The sequence below is a fragment of the Hyperolius riggenbachi genome, chromosome 2 (assembly GCF_040937935.1).
Source record: "Hyperolius riggenbachi isolate aHypRig1 chromosome 2, aHypRig1.pri, whole genome shotgun sequence".
In the NCBI taxonomy this organism is placed as follows: Eukaryota; Metazoa; Chordata; class Amphibia; order Anura; family Hyperoliidae; genus Hyperolius; species Hyperolius riggenbachi.
In genome coordinates, this window is record NC_090647.1 from 495,453,442 (window position 1) to 495,472,697 (window position 19,256).

Here is a 19,256-nt window from a genome sequence, read left to right on the forward strand (position 1 = left end):
ACAATTCTGTTTGGTAATCCGGTCAGTCAGCGTAGGTGCACTCCGGCCGCGCACTCCCCCATCTCGTTCTGTGCCTGCATAAAAGCACTGCGCAGGCGCAGAACACTCCAAGCCACGGGAGTGCAACGGGGTGTGCTCGGCCAGGCCATGCATGCGCAGTACGCGACGACTCACCCGATTACTGAACAGAATTGCAGGGAATCTGCTGTTATCTTTGTATAAATCCTTTTCAGGGAGTGTCTTTATAAAGAATTAAGGCAATGCTGAGAATCTCCCATAAAGAGATGGGCTAGTCTAAAACCTGTCAGATCTGTCAAATTTCTACTACCTTCTGTAAATGACAGCAACATAGGAGAAAAGTAGTTTATAGCAGATTTCAGGCCTCGTTCACATCATACGCACTTCCGTGCGCATTTGGAAGCGCGTATGATGTGCTGAAACGCAGGAATGGCAGAAGGGCATAGACTGCCCTTCTACCGATCACATCTACTGCGCTGCGCAGCAGTACGATGCGCTATGAAGCGCTTGCGTACTGCTGCCTGCATTTGGCCCGCAAGCGCAGAGCTAATCCCATCACTGTCAATGGATGGGATCAGCAGCACAGTGGACAGCGGCGCAGATGGCCGTGCGATCGTATGCATTGCGTTTGGATGGCACGGCCATCTGCACTAGCTAGATGTGAACGAGGCCTTGCTCTGGAAGAAACGTACTTCTTATTTGTATGTGTTTCCATGTATTTTAAATTTTACAGTTTTTTGTGCTAGAGCTCTCCCTTAAAGCGGACCTGAACTCAGAACTTCCTCTCTTCTCCAAAATATATGCAACAGTATAAAAACCTTTAAAAACATTTCTTTGTTACACCTGATACAAATCCTACAATAAATCTGCTCGGTTTCTACTTCCTGATTCATGGACATATTGTTAACATGCTGTGCTTTCAAATGAGCATCTCTGCCATGGCAGTCATACGACACTGGGGAGCGATTAAATTACACTTGTGTTCAGTCACAGATGAGGGGGAGGATCAGACAGGCTAAACTCTAAATACATACAGGGTGTAATTCTCTGTTTTCCTTCTGTCCTGTGCAAGAGTTCAGGTCCAGAAGTTAAACTGGTCAGAAGCTCTTTCACAGCCATTTCCTGTAGTTCAGACTTCTCAAAGCACACCCAAGGCAAAGTAAGCACAGAGGTATGTTCATGCTGAATCTGCATGCTTCTGTGCATTGTCCATTCCTCTCCTATAACCCTCCCATTCCCTCTTCTTTCTTGCTTCATTCACTTCCCTTAAAAATGGAACTAAACTCAGAACCTCCTCTCTTCTTTAAAAGATAAGCCACAGCATGATAACCTTTATGGAAAAAAAAAATCTTCATTACAATGCATGAAAATCCTAAACAAACCTGAAGTTTTACTTGGTTTCGCATTTGCGAAAGTACTGAAAGGGTTAAGCTTCGGTGTTTACCATCTAGAGAGCTGCCTCCATAAAGCCCTCCTGCAGTCTATTGACAGCACTGAGAAGAACTAATTAAACAGATTTATCTGCCTAAACAAACAGAACACAGTAAGGTGGAATTCTTCAGCAACTATGTGTGAATAAAGACTTTTCATTGTGTGCTGTGCATGATCTCAGGTCCTTGGGGACTGGGTGGGAGGTAACATCACAACAAGCCTACCTCAAAGCACCCTCATGTATTTGACCATAGCCAGACTGCGCAGTCAGGATTTTATCAAGGCTGATAACAAGCAGGCTGAGCAGTGAATGATGAAACAGAGAGCAGGGTAGATGTTTTCTCTAACGTTCCCACTGATATATATGGTGAAATGAGGGTGCTTCGTCTCTGGTTCACTTTAAGCAAAAAGTCAGTTTTCAAGGAGTGATTACAGGGGCCGACCATTCAATCCCCAGACTTTACAAGTATACTAAATTCCACTTTTGTTGAGAAAAACCTCATTGCTTTCAATTGGGCAATATCGCTTACAAAAGTGAATAGCTAACATCATTTCTGCATTTTTAATGTGCATATACAACAGTAGTTATAAAGAAAACTGGCACAGGTTGTTGTGTGTTTGCCCCCACTCCCTCTATTAGTGCAAATGTGCAAATAGTTTCTAAACCGTTTTGTTAAAACAGTCCCCCCAACTAGAGTATTGTTACCATGGTTACAAAGAGCAAAGGAAACCCAAACTGAAGCAGTTAAAAGCAATTAGGGCTCTTTCACACTGGAGCTGTTTTGTCCATTTTGACGGAACGCACAGGGCTGGATTTGTACATTTTAGCGCCCAAGTCCACTATCACAAGCCGCCCCCCGACAAACCACAACCCCCCCTTCACCCATATACACACACTTTTATTGGTCTCAATAATCAATGTATTTAAAGATGCTTATTGATGATGGAATTTTATTAAATGATCAACCTTCTGATTGATTGGATTGGACAGTGTTCATGGTGCCAATAAACTACAAACGACCAATTTGTAAATCGTTTTATCAATCTGTTTTGAGGAACGATTACTTCTGAAATGATCAGAATGATTATCATTTTTATTCCATTTATGGTCCAAATCTATGCTTTCCACTCTGCTGGTTGGAGATGGGTGGAGGGCGGAGTTGGACTTGAACAGCATCTGGTAGTGATAATGAGTGACAGCTCAGGTCACAGACAATAGGCTGGCCACGGTTGCTGCCCCTGAGTCCCCTGTGTCCCAGACATTTGCCGGACTCCTGCAGCTCACATGTTTGGCAGCTAGACTACATGAGTGTGCCAACTCGCTGACCGCCCCTTGCTTCCTGGTGCCCTAGGCCATGGCCTATGTGGCCTTGCTTGAAATTGGGATCGCACCTAGGATGCAGTAAGAAAGGTAACATGAAAGTCTATTGACTTTCATGTTATCGTTCACATTAACCACTTGCCGACCACACACTCATACCGTGCGGCGGCAAAGTGGTAGCTGGAGGACCAGCGACGCAGATCTGCGTCGCCAGGTGCCTCCCTAATTGATCAGGAAAGCGAGCGGCCGTTTTCTGTCAGATCACGGAGCGGGTCTCCGTGAATAGCCTGCGAGCCGCTGATTGCGGCTCGCAGACTAAGTGTAAACGTAGAAGACATATGTCTCCTTTGTTTACATTGTACGGCGCTGCTGCGCAGCAGCGCCGTAAGGCAGATCGGCGATCCCCGGCCAATCAGCGGGGATCAAGGGACGTCCTGTCACTGGCTGCACAGGACGGATAGCGTCCTGTGCAGCCCGGATCACCGGGGATGACAGGTAGGAGAGGGAGGGGGGAATTTCGCTGCGGAGGGGGGCCCCGCAAACAGGCAGGCAGGAGCGATCAGACCCCCCCTGCACATCATCCCCATAGGGGGGAAAAAGGGGGGCGATCTGGTCGCTCTGCCTGCACCCTGATCTGTGCTGAAGGCTGCAGAGCCCACCCAGCACAGATCACTAAAAACAGCGCTGGTCCTTAAGGGGGGGGTAAAGGGTGGGTCATCAAGTGGTTAAAGGAGTTCTGTAGTGGGTTTTGAAAAGAAAAACGGACACTTACCTGGGGCTTCTACCGGCCCCCTGCAGCTGTCATGTGCCCGCACTGTCCTCTACGATCCGTCATTCCTCGCCGCTGTCACCGGTCAGTCATTCATCTAACTAGACGAACACAACTGCGGCTGCGCGCATCTCAGGGAGCTTACTGCGGGGCACAGTACGATACTGTGTCTGCGCAGTAAGCTCCCGTAGATGCGAGTGGGAGCAAGGATACGCATGGCCTCAGCCACAGTTGTATTCGTCTAGTTAGACGAATAATTGACTAGTGACGGCGGCGGGGAATGGCGGATCGTAGAGGATGGCGGAAGTGTTTCTCCATCAGGGGAATTAAGAACTTGCGCCGATGATATGCGTCGAACCGCAACTTCCCGACGTAATGGCGTCATTCATAACGTGTGCACGAAATCAGGTTCGTGCACGGATTAGCTAGTGGGAAAAGGGTCTTTAGTCCAGCATCAGGCAGCGCAAAGTCCCGTAACAGCAAGGCAGTGGTGAAGAAAACTGTAGGTGACGCATACAACAAGTACCTGGATAACTGGAGGAGACGCTGGTAGAGGAGGGAAAGATGAAGTCCACAGGCTTGCTAATTACTGTACTGTATATAGTTTGTTTTGAAGTTTATTTTCTTGCTTGAATTTAGACTCTGATGTGTGGAAGGCTTCTTGAATACCCACTTTTCTGCTTTCTCCTCTGAAAGGAGGGGGTTATAATTCTCACACTATCCATCTGCTCTGTGTCACACCACCATGAACAGCCATTGTATCTATACTGTTTCAGTTCCCTCACCCACCCAGGTCTCCAGAAGCAGGCAAACATTATGCTTCCAATTTATATTATTTTTGCTCCTGCAAAAAAAGAAAAAAATCTTCATTATGGGGATTAACCAGGATGAGGCGTGTGCCACAATAAAACTCTGATTGCCTGTATTGAGTTTCACGATGGCGGGCTGTGTTCGCACAGGCACACCGAGCACACTAACAGCCATTATTTCACTCGCGGCCGGCCCTGTGATTGCAGCTGACATTCACACTCGCACTGAGACTGGGGTTCAGCTGGGAAACAAGTCACTCAATGTTTCCAGAATTGCCTTTGCTTTAGGCCTGGCTCAGCCTGCCCTGACCTCTGTAGTCTTCTGCTGTTATGAAATGTAAGTGCAACGCTTTATGTTCATATATCGGTTCTCATCGGGGAAGGACTGAGCAGTGAAAGGGTCGTTGTCAGGTCTGATTTTTGACTGTGGACAGCAAATAGTGTACAATCACTGCTGAACTGCAAAAGCTGTCCAAGATATATGGCGAACGCCCGAAGTAAACATTTTCATTCAGTTCTTTTTTTAAAAGACACCTGAACTGAGAGGTATATAGTGGCTGCCATATTTATTTCCTTTCAAACAATACCAGTTGCCTGGCAGCGAACACTCTAAATCCAGCGCTGGAGACTTGGGCACAGCAGCGCAGGAGACTTGGGCGCAGCCGGCGCCACCATAGGCCGTAATAGGAGCTATGGCTATAGCAGGCACAGGGAGTAACTTCAGCACCGTCAGAAGACGGAGCTGAAGTTGCTTTTAAAACAATAATTCGGCTTCCAGCGATTGCTGGAAGCCGAATTATTTCATTCCCCACCATCCATGGCGGCCTGGAGGGGGAATAGTAATTAATACAGCCCGGACTTGTGCGGCAGCAGGATCAGTCATATACAGGCTGTGTCCTGCGCCCAAGTCTCCGGTGCCGTTATCTCTCGTACGCGCCTGGCAGCCCTGCTGATCTTTTTGATTGCAGTAGTGTTTGAGTCTAATGCTGGGAACACACGGTACGTTTTGAGCCATTTAGATGGCTCGATTGATAATTTCCGACATGTCCGATCTCCCGCCCGATCGATTCTGCGCTCATTTTCGCATAGGGAACAATGGTAGAAGATAAGAAAAACAAGCGGGCGCAAAATCGAGCGGGGAATCGATCGGGGGACAGAATCGAGCTGCAAAAACGCACCGTGTATTTACAGCATTACGCCTAAAACAAGCATGCAGCTATTCCAGTCAGACTTCAGTCAGTAGTGCCCGACACCCACCTCCCTTCCTAATACCGAACACTAACCCCCTCCCTAGTGCCTAACACTAACCCCCCTCCCCTTCCAAGTGCCTAACACTAACTTCCACTTCTACTGCCTAACACTAACCTCTCCTTCTAGTGCCTAACTCCTTCTAGTGCCTACCCTTCATAACATTAACCCCCCTCCTATTGCCCAATACCCCCCTTCTGATGCCAAACAATAACCCCCCTCCTAGTCCCTAGTGCCTAACACCCCCTCCCCCCTAGTGCCTAACAATAACCCCCTGCTAGTACCGCACACTAATCTCCCCGTTCTAATGCCTAACACTAATCCCTCCTCCTAGTGCCTAACATTGACCCCCTTCTAGTGCCTAACACTAACCCCTACCCCTACTACTACCTAACATAACCTCCACTTTTACTGCCTAACACTAACCTCTCCTTCTAGTGCCTAACATTAACCCCTCTCCTATTGCCCAATACCCCCCTTCTGATGCCTAACAATACCCCCCCCCCTTAGTGCCTAACAATAACCCCCCTCCTAGTCCCTAGTGCCTAACAATGCTAGTATCTAACACTAACTCCCCGTTCTAGTGCCTAACACTAATCTCTCCTCCTAGTGCCTAACATTGACCCCCCTCCTAGTACCTAACTCTAATCCCCCCTTCTAGTGCCTAACACTAACCCCTACCCCTCCTAATACCTTACAATACCCCCCCCCTAATACCTAACAATAACCCCCCCTTCTAGTGCCTAACTCTAACCCCGCCTCCTAGTGCCTAACACTAACCCCCCCTTCTAGTGCCTAACACTAACCCCTACCCCTCCTTATACCTAACAATAACCTGCCCTTCTAGCGCCTAACACTAACCCCTACCCCTCCTAATACCTAACAATAACCCCCCCTTCTAGTGCCTAACTCTACCCCCCCCCCTTTCTAGTGCCTAACTCTAACCCCACCTCCTAGTGCCTAACACTAACCACCCTCCTAATGCCTAACATAAACAACCCCTCCCAGTGCCTAACATTGACCTCCCCCTCCAGCGCCCTAACCACCACTATTTATAGCCGATCATCTAAAAAATAAATGATTGGCTCCTCTAATAATAACCTCTGTAGTGTCCGATCAGCTATTAATGTAGCCAACCAGTTATTAGTCCCGCATTGGAGGCCCAACTCACCGCCTGGACACCCTATTACTGATACTATACAGTGGCGTCTATTAGACTCCTGCTGATCCATACACCCAAACCACCTGATCTGCCAATGTAACCCAAGTGAGTTTTTAACCCTAAGGTCCAGCTTGTGCTGGATGGCGTGTCTCCCCATTGTTCTCCCCTCTCAGTGCATGCGCTGTGGCAGTAGTCACACTGGAATATGCCTGCTTGTGATGTTTCTTTAGCTGAGTGCCACATTAGAGCACTATTGAACTTCAGCAAATTTTAAATCTTGGCTAATCTCCTTCTGAAAGATTTTTTTTACTACAGCGCATAAAATATCTGATCGGCAGCCTGTGATATCCGCTAATGACACTTTAGCAGTTTTCATCTGACAGGATTTATTCAATGAGAAGCATTTCCAGATTAGTTTGTTTATTGATCTGCAGTCCTCCTGCAGAAGATCAATGATAATGTACTTCCCATTCTTAATTGTTAATCCTTTTCTATCTATTAGCATTGATATGTGGCAGAGCTGTCCCTTCAGCAGTAGAGTGGAAATCTGCTGCTCAAGTGTACCTGTCACTAAGGATGGGCCAGCGAGTAGGAAGGTGAAATTGAACCTGTGTGTTGGTAGGTGAGTGCCGCAGCAGAGAGTCTATGTCCGCTGCCTTTCACCAGTGCGCTACATGATGCGCATCATCTCCCTGACGCTTCTGACTTAACAGCAAAGTTCCGGGTGGGAAGGCAGAAGTGTAGAGAAGATGGAGAGCAGGCAAAACTGAATTTCATACTTGCCACCGCATCCCTACCTGTTAAATGTACAGGATAGAGCCAGCCATTCTGAAAACTGCACTGCTGTCTAGCCAAGGAATGAGAAATATGACACAACAAATAACAACAAATAACATTTGTAAAGCGCTTTTCTCCCGTGGGACTCAAAGCGCATAAGCATGGCTCCGACCATCGTGGTACAGGGGAAGAATTTTATAAATCTGGAAATGCCAGGCTAAACAGGTGGCTTTTCAGTCTGGATTTGAATAGCTCCAGGGATGGTGCTGTCTTTACTGGGTGTGGTAGGGAGTTCCAAAGAGTAGGGGCAGCATGACAGAAGGCTCTGTCTCCAGATTTTTTGAGGTGCACTCTGGGAGTGACCAAGTTTATAGAACTTGCTGATCTGAGGTTGTGAGAGGTGTGGTGCAGCTTCAGCAAGTCCTTCATGTATCCAGGGCCCAGATTGTGCAGGGATTTGAATGTCAGCAGTCCAATCTTGAAGAGTATTCTCCATTCTACTGGTAGCCAGTGCAGTGAGCGAAGGATCGGTGTAATGTGACAGTGGCGAGGCTGGTTTGTTAGCAATCTGGCAGCAGCATTCTGCACTAATTGCAGGCGACGCAAGTCTTTTTTGGGGAGGCCAGCATAAAGGGCATTGCAGTAGTCCAGCCGTGATGTGATGAAGGCGTGGACTAGGGTTTGAAGATCCTCTGGGGGAATCAGATGTTTAATCTTTGCAATGTTCTTCAGATGAAAGAAGGAAGATTTAACTACAGATGAAATTTGGTTTCTGAAACTCAATTCCCCATCGATTAGTACGCCAAGGCTGCGCACAAGGTTGGAGCTGTTTATGTCTGAATTCCCAATCCTGATTGGTGTTGCTTTAGGATAGAGCTGTTTTGATGGCGAGCACTGGCTTTGGACAAACAGGACCTCAGTTTTGTCAGCATTCAGTTTCAACCAGTTATCATTCATCCATGCCTGAAGCTCAGCTAAGCAAGAGTTTATTTTTGGGGTATGGTCTGTTCCACCAGGTTTGAAGGACAGGTATAGCTGTGTGTCATCGGCGTAGCAGTGGTACGTCAGGCCATGTCGTTGGATAAGTGTACCGAGTGGCAACATGTAGATTGCAAACAGCAGAGGGGATAGGATTGATCCTTGTGGCACTCCGAATTGTAGAGGTGCAGGTTTGGACATTATAGGTCCTAGGGATACTCTCTGTGTTCTGTCAGTCAGGAATGATCTGAACCACTGGAGGACTGATCCACTGATGCCACAGTACTCCTGCAGTCTGTTAAGCAGGATTTCATGGTCAACTGTATCAAAAGCAGCTGAGAGATCCAACAGGATTAGGATGGAGCATTCCCCTCTGTCCCTTGCCATGAGCAGATCGTTGCAGACTTGGATGAGGGCTGTTTCACAGCTGTGGTGTTTCTTAAAGCCAGATTGTAGAGGGTCCAGGATGTTGTTTACTGACAGCCTGGTTTCAAGTTGCAGATAGACAGCCTTTTCAATAACTTTACCTAAGAAGGGGAGGTTGGAGACAGGTCTGTAGCTGCTCATAGCATCTGGATCCATGGAAGGTTTTTTGAGAAGGGGCTTGATGATTCCTTCTTTTAGAGAGGTAGGAAACCTCCCTGCTTGCAGAGAGCAATTTACTATTTTGTGAAATGCTGGACCAAGCAGGTCAGGGCATTTCAGCATATGTTTAGTTGGTCCAGGGTCCAGGTCGCAGGTTGTCTGGTGGAGACGACAGAGGGTGTCTGAGATCTCTTCCTCACTAATACTTTTGAAATCAGTCCAGGGTGTTAGGTTGTTTTTGCAGCTATTTCCATTAGTTGCATGAGTCTTGGGTGCTGTGGACTGAATGAGAGACCGAATAGAAGATACTTTGTCAGCAAAGTAGCAGGCAAATTTCTCACATAGCTCCTTTGAGAGAGTTATAGTGGGTTTTAGACAGGATGGATTACATAGTCTATCAACTGTGCGGAATAGTTGGGCTGGTCTGTTGGCGGCCTTTGCGATCTCCTGTGATAGGTAGGAGGATTTTTTCTTGGTGATCGCATTTTGGTAGCTTTCCCGGTGAGAGACAAGGGTGTGTTTATCTTTTGAATTCTGAGATTTTCGCCACTTCCTTTCTAGTCTGCGCACTTCTTTCTTTAGGTCCTTTAGTGAGCTGTCAAACCACCGTGCATGGTGAAGTGGTGTAGATCGTTTGATGCGAACTGGAGCGAGTGCGTCATAGGCAGATGACACTGCATGGTTGTAAATCAGGACCATGGAGTCTGGGTCTGCGCAATGATTGGTTAATGCGTCGAAGTTGAGGATATTCTGAACGTGCTGGGGTGAGACATCTTTCAGTGAACGGTATTTTATGAGTTCTTTCCCTCTGTGTTTTATCGCTGGTGCTGTCAGAGAGAAGTGGATGGTGTGGTGGTCTGACCATACCACTGGGTTTATATCCATGTGTGATATTAAAAGTCCGGAATGAAATATAAGATCCAGGGTGTGCCCTTTCGTATGGGTGGGGAGGTTGATAGCCTGAGAGAAACCCAGTTCATTCATTATGAGAAGTAGTTCACTTCCTAGCTGGGAGTCGTGATCATCCACCCATGCATTGAAGTCTCCCAGGATGATCCATCTAGGGTGTTCCACTGTTACGCAGGATAAGAGTTCAGATATTTCCTTAAGAAAGGCTGGACCATTTTTTGGGGGGCGGTATATGAGCAATATTTTGATGTTTACTTCTGCTGACAGTTGAGCTGCAATACATTCAAAGGTTTCAGTGGGGCCTATGGGCAGGGGCCTTATGTTCAAGGAGGATCTGAAGCATATGGCAACCCCCCCACCCTTGCCGACTTGTCTCTCACAGTGCAAGATTGAATAATTGGCCGGCACGGTTGCTTCAAGAGTTGGGCCTGCATGCTTCCCAAGCCAGGTCTCTGTCAAAAAGGTCAAATCAGAGAGCTCTATTAGACAGACAAATCACATATTGCTCTTTTCTGCTGGTTTACTGGCAGCCACTAGGGCGCGCTCAGTAGGCAGTGTTATGGGGGGTTGATTCACTATAACAAATAACGTGCCTTATCAGAGTTAACATGCCTTATCAGAGTTCGCATGCCTTATCAGAGTAGCATATCGAGCACTACGAACTTATGCCTGCTAATTGGCAATGACGAGAGCTCCACTCGTTCTGCCCTGAGCCCCTGCTGGTCCATTCACTTTAAAGAACATTATCCCCGCACTTTGTTTGGCCCAATAGGCTGCCTGTCAAGTTTCCTTTCACTACAGGTAGCCTATTGGGCCAATCAAAGTGTGGGGATAATGTCCTGTAAAGTGATTGGAACTGCAGGGGCTCAGGGCAGATTGAGTGGAGCTCCCATCATTGCCAATTACCAGGCATAAATTCATAGCGCTCGCTATGCTACTCTGAAAAGGCATGTTAACTCTGATAAGGCCCGCTATTTGTTATAGTGAATCAACCCCATGGAGTCTAGTCCAAGGTCTCCTCGCTGAATAAGTGCTGGTTTATTTGAACCCTGGTTTCCTGTGTCAGAGGCAGTGACCTTAATCATCAGGGCTGGATTTGGACATTTTACCACCCAAGGCCCACTGTTGCCAACCCCGACTCGCCTCCCCAATGGCCCCATCCTGTGCACCACCCATCCTGTGTGCTCCCCCATCCTGTTTGTTTCCCTGGTCCTGTGCTCCTCCCATTGTGGGCTTTGCTTGGGGGAAGCACAGCACAGGATGGGGGGCACACAAAACCAGTGTTCCACTGGTCGCCCCTGTGGAAGCAGGGTGGCCACGGGCTGGGTTTGTGACTACTGAGGTTTGCATTAGTGCACTAACCCACTGTACGCCCCTTGCTTCCTGATGCCCGAGGCCATGGCCTTTGTGGCCTTCGCTCAAATCTGGCCATATTAACCATTACTCTATCCAGCCACTGCTAGGCAATAGTGAAAGTAAGTAATGGAGTCTCCTGAAGTAATATCACTGGCCATGGAGGTTTTTATCCTAGTCACTTTTCACACATTGTAGCCTGAAGATTGCCTATGTCCAATCTTCCCCACACTTGGTTTGTTGGCAGTGGAAAAACTCTATCCAATGAAATCAAATCAGGACCACATACCACAGGACCTGCGGAGGGGACTAATCTTGGCACGTGAGGGGCGTGTTATTGTAAGGGGGTTAGACCTTTTATGGTGGGGGTGGTGTTTAGAACTAGGTAGACTATGTGAGGTTTGGTGGGAAGCGCTATTTAGAGCAAAACGTTTATGGTAGGATTATAAGGAAGGGGGGATAGGATTTATCACTGATATTTAGCAGCAAGGGGAGTTGTGTTAGGTTTAGTTGGATCCTTTTTTATTGACAATCGGTAGTATAGAGTGAAGAATGCAATAGTTTTCCCTTTTTACTTGCTCTGCCTTTTTTTTGGTGCTGTTGAAAAGTCTCAACCAATCACACTGAATGAATTTTACAGCAAATATGCCTCAGGCAATGCGTTTTGAGAAAGGGAGCACCGCAATTATAGCACTGAGGAGAGGGAAAATAATATTTTACACCACGAAGAAAGGGAGGGGCGGGTTTTGCAATGCGAGAATTGCGTGCGTAAAGTCCTACGCACAATAAGTAAAGCGTAATCCATTGCATTCTGCTCTTCTCATTATGTGGTAAGACTTTACGCATGTTATCCTGCTTAAAGGATACCTGAAGTGACATGTGACGAGATAAACATGTGTATGTACAGTGACTAGCACACAAATAACGATGCCGTGTTCCTTTTTTTCTTTCTCTATCTGAAGGAGTTAAATATCAGGTATGTAAGTGGCTGACTCAGTCCTGACTCAGACAGTAAGTGACTACAGTGTGACCCTCACTGATAAGAAATTCCTCTTTTTATCTCTTTCCTGCTCTCAGAAGCCATTTTCTGCTAGGAAAGTGTTTTACAGTTGGAATTTCTTATCAGTGAGGGTCACACTATAGTCACTTCCTGTCTGAGCCAGGACAGTCAGCCACTTACATACCTTATATTTAACTCTTTCAGGCAGAGAAAGAAGAAAAGGAACACGGTATAGTTATTTGTGTGCTAAGCACTGTACATACACATGTTTACCTCATCATGTTGCATGTCACTTCGGGTATCCTTTAATGCAGTTTAGTGCATAAACCTTCTTACTAACCTGTCTTAAGGTCTCATTGGTCTTTATGGATTGATGTACTTAGTACACAGTGTGTGTTGCATTTCTCTACAGAATGAGGTTTACTGTTTTCTGCAGAGTTCCCCCATAAAGTTCCTCTGTTCTTTCCCCCATCTGTAAGTTCTTCAGTCCCAGCTCATTACAGAAATAGCCATTTGGCGGCTGTTAACAGGATTCTGTCACCTTTTTATGCAGCGTGACCCTTTCACAGTCTGATCTATCAGATTTTTAAGTCTTTTACCACCATAATTCAATAATTATTGACGTGCTAAAAATGTTCCATTTGTGTGACTTGTTCTGAGGTCCTATTTAAAAAGGAATCTCTGAAAGTGCTGACAAGAAGATTCTCCGTGTCCTTCCTCTTGTTTCTGTGAAGTGAGGACAACAGAAGTACATTAGAAATGACTTAGTACAGCCAAGCTCAGCCATTGAATAGACTTGAAATGACAAAAGACACAGGGAGATCAAGAGCCCGATCTGGTGTATTACCGTTGGAATAGCGTCAGGTTAATAGTAGAGTAAGAGAAATACTCACAAGTGTGGGTTGCTGTAGGCAACCACTTGTCTCAGCATGTGGGGGAGTACCGCCCTCACTCGGCCTTTTACCGTCCGGTATGGTCGTCGCTCCAAAAAAGTTCAGATATGACAGGGTGTTCCTGGTATCTGTAGGTCCTCTAGGAGGATGTAGCATCAGCTTAGGGGTAGTTGGAGGCGCCCGTGTAGGATCGGGTGGACTTATGATAAGGTCCCTGAGTTGTGTGCGTGTATGTGGATACTGATATCACAGTTCTATATTTATAGAGATAGCCTACCTTATTAGTAGTAATCAAACCGTATAAAAGAAGTTCAGAGTTTATTTGTGCACATCGACAGCCATTGAATAAACTCAGATGGTTTGGTCCAGAAGTCAAGAGAAAATTGCTAAATATTTTTCCTATTGTGGGGGAAGGTGTGATGGGCGGAGTAACTTGCTGGCTTCCCATTGTGCAAAATTCTACATCCCGGATTTCTTAAGTTGCCCATTAACGGTACAATCTCCTAAACAATCGACTGCACGGCTGATCGGATCAGGTAGCAACGAATGACTTTCTAGCTCACTTTCTGTCACAGGGTCGTGTTTGTTACAGAGGTCTGTCATAGAGGTGCTGACTATTATTTAGGTGTCACAGGGGCAAGCTGTTACTGGAGGTCTCTTTGGGGGACTCCTTTTAACTGGATGTTTGTCATGGGAGGTATTACTGAAGGGGGCAGGGATCCCGTTACCAGGGTCTTCCATCTGACACTATCTGTTACAGGGGTCTGATCTTTTACTGGGGACAGGCATATTGCTTAACTATGTTATAGTTTGGAATAAATGGTGGGGTTAGGAGGGAGTAGGGTAGAATTAAACATTGGTAAGGACATCGGTTAGGGTTAGGCATCAATGGGGTGGGGGTCATTTAAGGATAGGCATCACTGTGTAATTAGTTAGGTTTAGGCATTGGGGGAGGTATGGCTCTGTGTGAGGATAGGGTTAAGTTAGGTTTAGAAATAGTACAATATTGGTAAAATGTACAGGTATTTTATTTTGAAATTACCACTGTACAATATTAGAATATTTGTAAACTAACCGATATTCTACTAGCGGCTATTTACGGCATCCACATTTTCCCCTGTGCCCGTTTTACATGTTCGCCCTACAGTCATTAACTCGTTTGTAACCCGGGGAACTGTCTGTATTGCAGTTTACACATAGGGTTGGTTTTGGAAATTGATAGCTGGCTGCATGTTACATTAAAAAAATCATTTTTATTAGCATTAATGTTCAGAAACATTTGTGGAGTACTGATATGTTTTTTATGCAAAATAGGCAAAATTTTAGAAAGGCTGTAACTTTAATTGTACTCCGATGGGTTGACAATATATTGGTCTCTGTCTTCAAAATACCTACTTTCACAATGGACAGCTCTTCTTGTAATCCTGTAACTATCCGCTCAGTGCTGTTTTCATGTTAATCTAGGAGGGCTCATTTTGGAAAGGTCACACTAATAGTTCTCTTGTAAATGGGAACAAAAGGCACTTTTTGGCTCCCATACACAGGCTCCGCCCATCGTTTCGTTGTGGCTGATATCTAGCTGTAGGATGCTCGCTTGTCTTGCAGCTCTCATCAAACAGGTCCTTTGTCATCCGCATCTTAAAAATATTTAAAGGGAACCCGATGTGAGAGGGATGTGGAGGCTGACATGTTTATTTCCTTTTATAGAGGAACTGTAGAGAAAATAACATAATTAATAAAATTGCTTATTTTTTACACTATTGATTTATAGATGATTTTGTCTTTTTTTTTACCCATTGTCAAATCTTTCCTCTCCCTGATTTTCATTCTGAAAGTATTACTGGTTGTGACATCTTTAGTCCCGCCAGGTGATCTGAGAGTTCTATGCACAGAGGGAGATACTGCTTGCTTGGCAGTTGGAAAAAGCAGTTATTTCCCACAATGCAATGAGGTTCACAGGCAGAAAAAGGTGAGGACCATGGTCATGACATCACACTGTGGGAGGGGCTTCACCACAGTATCAGCCACACAGACTACCCTGATGATCTATTTGGGAAAAGGTAAAGATTTCTCGAGGGGAAGGGTCTATTATCTACTGACTGGGGTGAAGTTCAATCCTTGGTTACAGTTCCTCTTTTAATAATGCACATTGCCTGCCTGGCTGTCCTGCTGATCCTCTGCCTCTAATACTTTCAGTCGTAGACTCTGAACAAGCATGCAGCAGATGAGGTGTTTCTGACAGTCTCTTTCACCACCAGGCGGCGCTGCACTGCTGACACCATCCCCTGGGTTACGATCACATCATATCATGTGATTGGAACTCTGAAGAGGATGTCGTCAATGCAGCGACGTGAGTGGAGGAGCCATCCAGCTGCGCAGAACAGGTAAATGTGACGGCTCCCTACCAGGCTGGGGAAGGCACAATTCCCCAGTGGGCCAAAAAAAAAATCTGCCCTGCAGCGCGCATTTAGCTTTGCTATATGTGGCTGCTAATCGGTTAACCTCTTTTTTCGAGTTCAGAAATGATTATTAATAATTTATATAGCTCCATCATCTTCCATAGCGCTTTACAATAAAATTACAAGACAGGGTGCATAGGAGAAAGGAAGAACAACATAAGTATGACAACCCAAAATACAGTGCAAAAAGAGAAACTGAAAAAAGCACTAGGGAAGGGAGTCTTGCCCTACACCGTATGGTGACAGCCCCTTTAGTTGGGATACTGCATATTTTTAATTAACCATGTTAAGGTGCCCATCGATGATACAATCGATAATATGTAGTACAGTTTGATGCACATTTATGTAGTAGAAGGGTAAACTGCCTGCACATACTGTTCTTTGAACAGATTCTTGAGGCTATCCTTCATATTACATAGATGTGGTAAGATTGCACAATCAAGATGGTATAGCAAGACCACCAATATCTGGCACAGGCAGGGATTGCTTGATGCACGATATGTGTGCTTGCCGGTTTCTGACAATAGCACTAACCTCCCCCCATGCAGCAGAAGCAACTTAGCGATCCTCCTGTAGCTCCCAGCAGCTTTCCTGCATCCTCTGTGTACGGGTCCAGATGCGGGTCACGTGACATGCCGGGACCTGTACATGGATGCAGAGAAGCCACGGGGAGCTGCAGAAGTGTAAAATACGACAGCCAGAGGATCTGTAAGTCACTTCTGCTGCGCCAAACTCTGCAGATTGCCAAAGTACTGCCCCCGTTATCCACCTCAGGCATGCCGGTTAGTTGAGACTTACGATACCTGAGTTCTGTATAATGGGAGTTTTACTGTACCATGAATAGGCACCTTTAGCTGTGAGAAAATAGACTGAATGGACAGTTTCCAACATACTGTATTTCTATCCCTAGTTTCCTAAACCTTTTGCGTAAGGTAATTAGAATAAAATGAACCCTTAAGATGTTCAGCTATTTTAAAAAAAAAAAAAACTAAAAAACCTAGTTCAGCTATGTTTGAATTGTAAATTGTGCAATTTTCAATTTTCGATTTTATTTGATTAGCCGCACCCAGGCTATGCATATACATAGGGTAGGATTTAGTTAGTGTTAGGCCCCTCCCATGGAGGATTGACTTCTTCGCAGTGGGAGGGACGAGTACTTATTAGGTTGCATGCAAGCTGTTAATGGAAACCAACATCCTCCTCTAGTGGTAGACAGGTCATGTGTATGCTCGGTGTGTATTCGACCCCACAAGTGGGGCTTGCACTCTTTTGCAGTTAGGCACTAGTCTGTTTTTAAGTAGCGCTGCTCATTTCCTTGCTATGTTTGAATTGTGTTTATGAAACGTCTTGCCCAAATCTACATGTGCCAAAGTCCAAATTAGTCAGTAGGGATCGTCACTGGGGTGCAAATACATTTGAGACGATTGAGATTTATCGTAATTATTAGGGCAGAGAATTATGCTAATTATTATGAAAATGTAAAATGTAAATGGATTAATCAAGTCTTTCATTGGTCCATTTTCAAGCTGCATAGATTAGTATTATTATGTACTGTATTTATAAAGCGCCAACATATTGCACAGCACTGAGATAACATCTGCGTAATTCTGTATCAACAAAACTTACAAATGATTTGCATGTTTCAAGTTAAGTAGAGAGTTGACAGTGAGCCACAACTTTATACTAAATGCCCTAAGCCCCCATTCACATTATCAAACGCGGATGGCCGTGCGTTTGGAACGCAACGCGTACGATCACACACCATCTGCGTTTGCATGCGTTGCATGGCTGATCCTTTTCACTGAAAGTGAATGGGTCAGCCGCGCGTTTTGGGAAAAAATGTCTGCAGCATGCGTTCTCGCAACGCACTGGTACGGAACCTATGCAATGTGAACATCAGACAGTGCAGTCTATGCACTTCTGATGTTCGTGCGTTTCGGCCTCCCACACACGTTACCAAAATACGGACGGCAACGCATGGAGTGTGAACGAGGCCTCAGACGGCCGTGGCACAGGAATATGGGGAAACAAAAATGCCTGTATGTGTTTTGAACTAAAACACCAATAGGCTTTGGTGGCGTGTGGATCTGGAAACACAGAAATGCCTATAGAGGTCTGCGCCTGTCTAAGGGTTACGTTTAAAAAAAAAAACTGATTTAAATTTTGTTTTAGTAGCCCAAAATCTCAATTACACAGTCTGTTAAGATCCAAAATACCTGTATGGGAGTGTACTTCTCCCCCCCCCCCCCTCTCCCCTTCTCTCAACTGGCTGCTGCTTTTTATTTTTTTTTTGGGGGGGGGGGGGTTGGGGGTAAGCTCAGAGGACTTATCACATACACAGAAAAGAGATAGTGACAGTTGTTTAGACAAGAGAGGACCCACATAGATGAAACCAGTAGAAGTAGCTTAGTGAAGCCAGCTATAAGAATTTGATAACTGTGGTCAGAAAGATGCAGATGATGTCTCGTTTATATGAACTATGTTTGAAGTGAAAGGTTGCTCTAAAATGTAATTCCATCCAAACTCGTGGATTAAGGTATGAAGGGATATAATGTGTCTGGGTTATATTACTGTCTGTGAGAAGATTTCCTTTTTATGCCCTGATCACACGTGTCGCTGGGAACAGGAAATGGGTCAAAACTCTCACGTGAAAATGCCTCATGTGAAAAAGTTCTTTCTTTCTTATGACATTTGCAGCTTACCACAATGAATCTCACGGATCCTGTTGCCGAGTGACAAGTGTGAACGGCTCCAATATGTAAAACGAATCCCAAGCCCGCCCCTTTAATAATGGGCGCTAGAGAACCCCGTGCAAGGACACCCACAGTCCCCCCGCATGCGCGCACAAGACTGTGACCCCCCGCGTACATGCACATGACTGACTCCTCATGTGCGCGGGCCGTCCACAACCGCTGCCTGAAGTCCTGCCTCACATGTGCACCAAACAGCAGCCACGGACACAGGAGGACGCAGCGATAGGCATTTTATTATATAGGATTGGAGCTGTTCACACTCTGTTACAGAAATGTGGGGTGCATTCATCTCTGTGTGTTGCGCTGTGAAGCGCACAGCAATGCAAGTGAATGGGAGATGAGTTTTTTACCCCTAATTAAAAAAAATGCAGATGAAAACAAATCTTTATTGACAACTGCTTCATCAAATAAACAAAACATGCTGAGCAAAAACGCATTTAAGCGCATGTAAACGCATGGGTCCGCTTAAAGAGACCGCTTAATGATTTGTATGTGTAGTACAGCTAAGAAATAAAACATTAGCAGCAGAGATATGAGTCTAATATTGTTTCCAGTACAGGAAGAGTTAAGAAACTCCAGTTGTTATCTATGCAAAAGAGCCATTGAGCTCCACGACTTTCAAAGTCACAGAGAGCGCTGTCTTCTGAAGCTTTTTATCTCAACTGTCAGTCATTGTATCTTCTTTTTCTCTGCAGAGAAGGGTTCAAAAATTCACTGGCCTGCTCTGTAAAATCATTTAGAATGCTGAGTAGTGTGTAAACTGCAAATATTAGAAAATGATGCAATGTTAT

The 19,256-nt window shown here is 45.5% G+C and overlaps 1 protein-coding gene across 2 annotated transcripts in view; it reads left to right on the forward strand.

The window, feature by feature from the left end:
• The window catches only part of HLCS (holocarboxylase synthetase), a 228,621-nt gene that overhangs the window by 156,752 nt on the left and 52,613 nt on the right, over positions 1-19,256 (forward strand). The window lies entirely within an intron of this gene.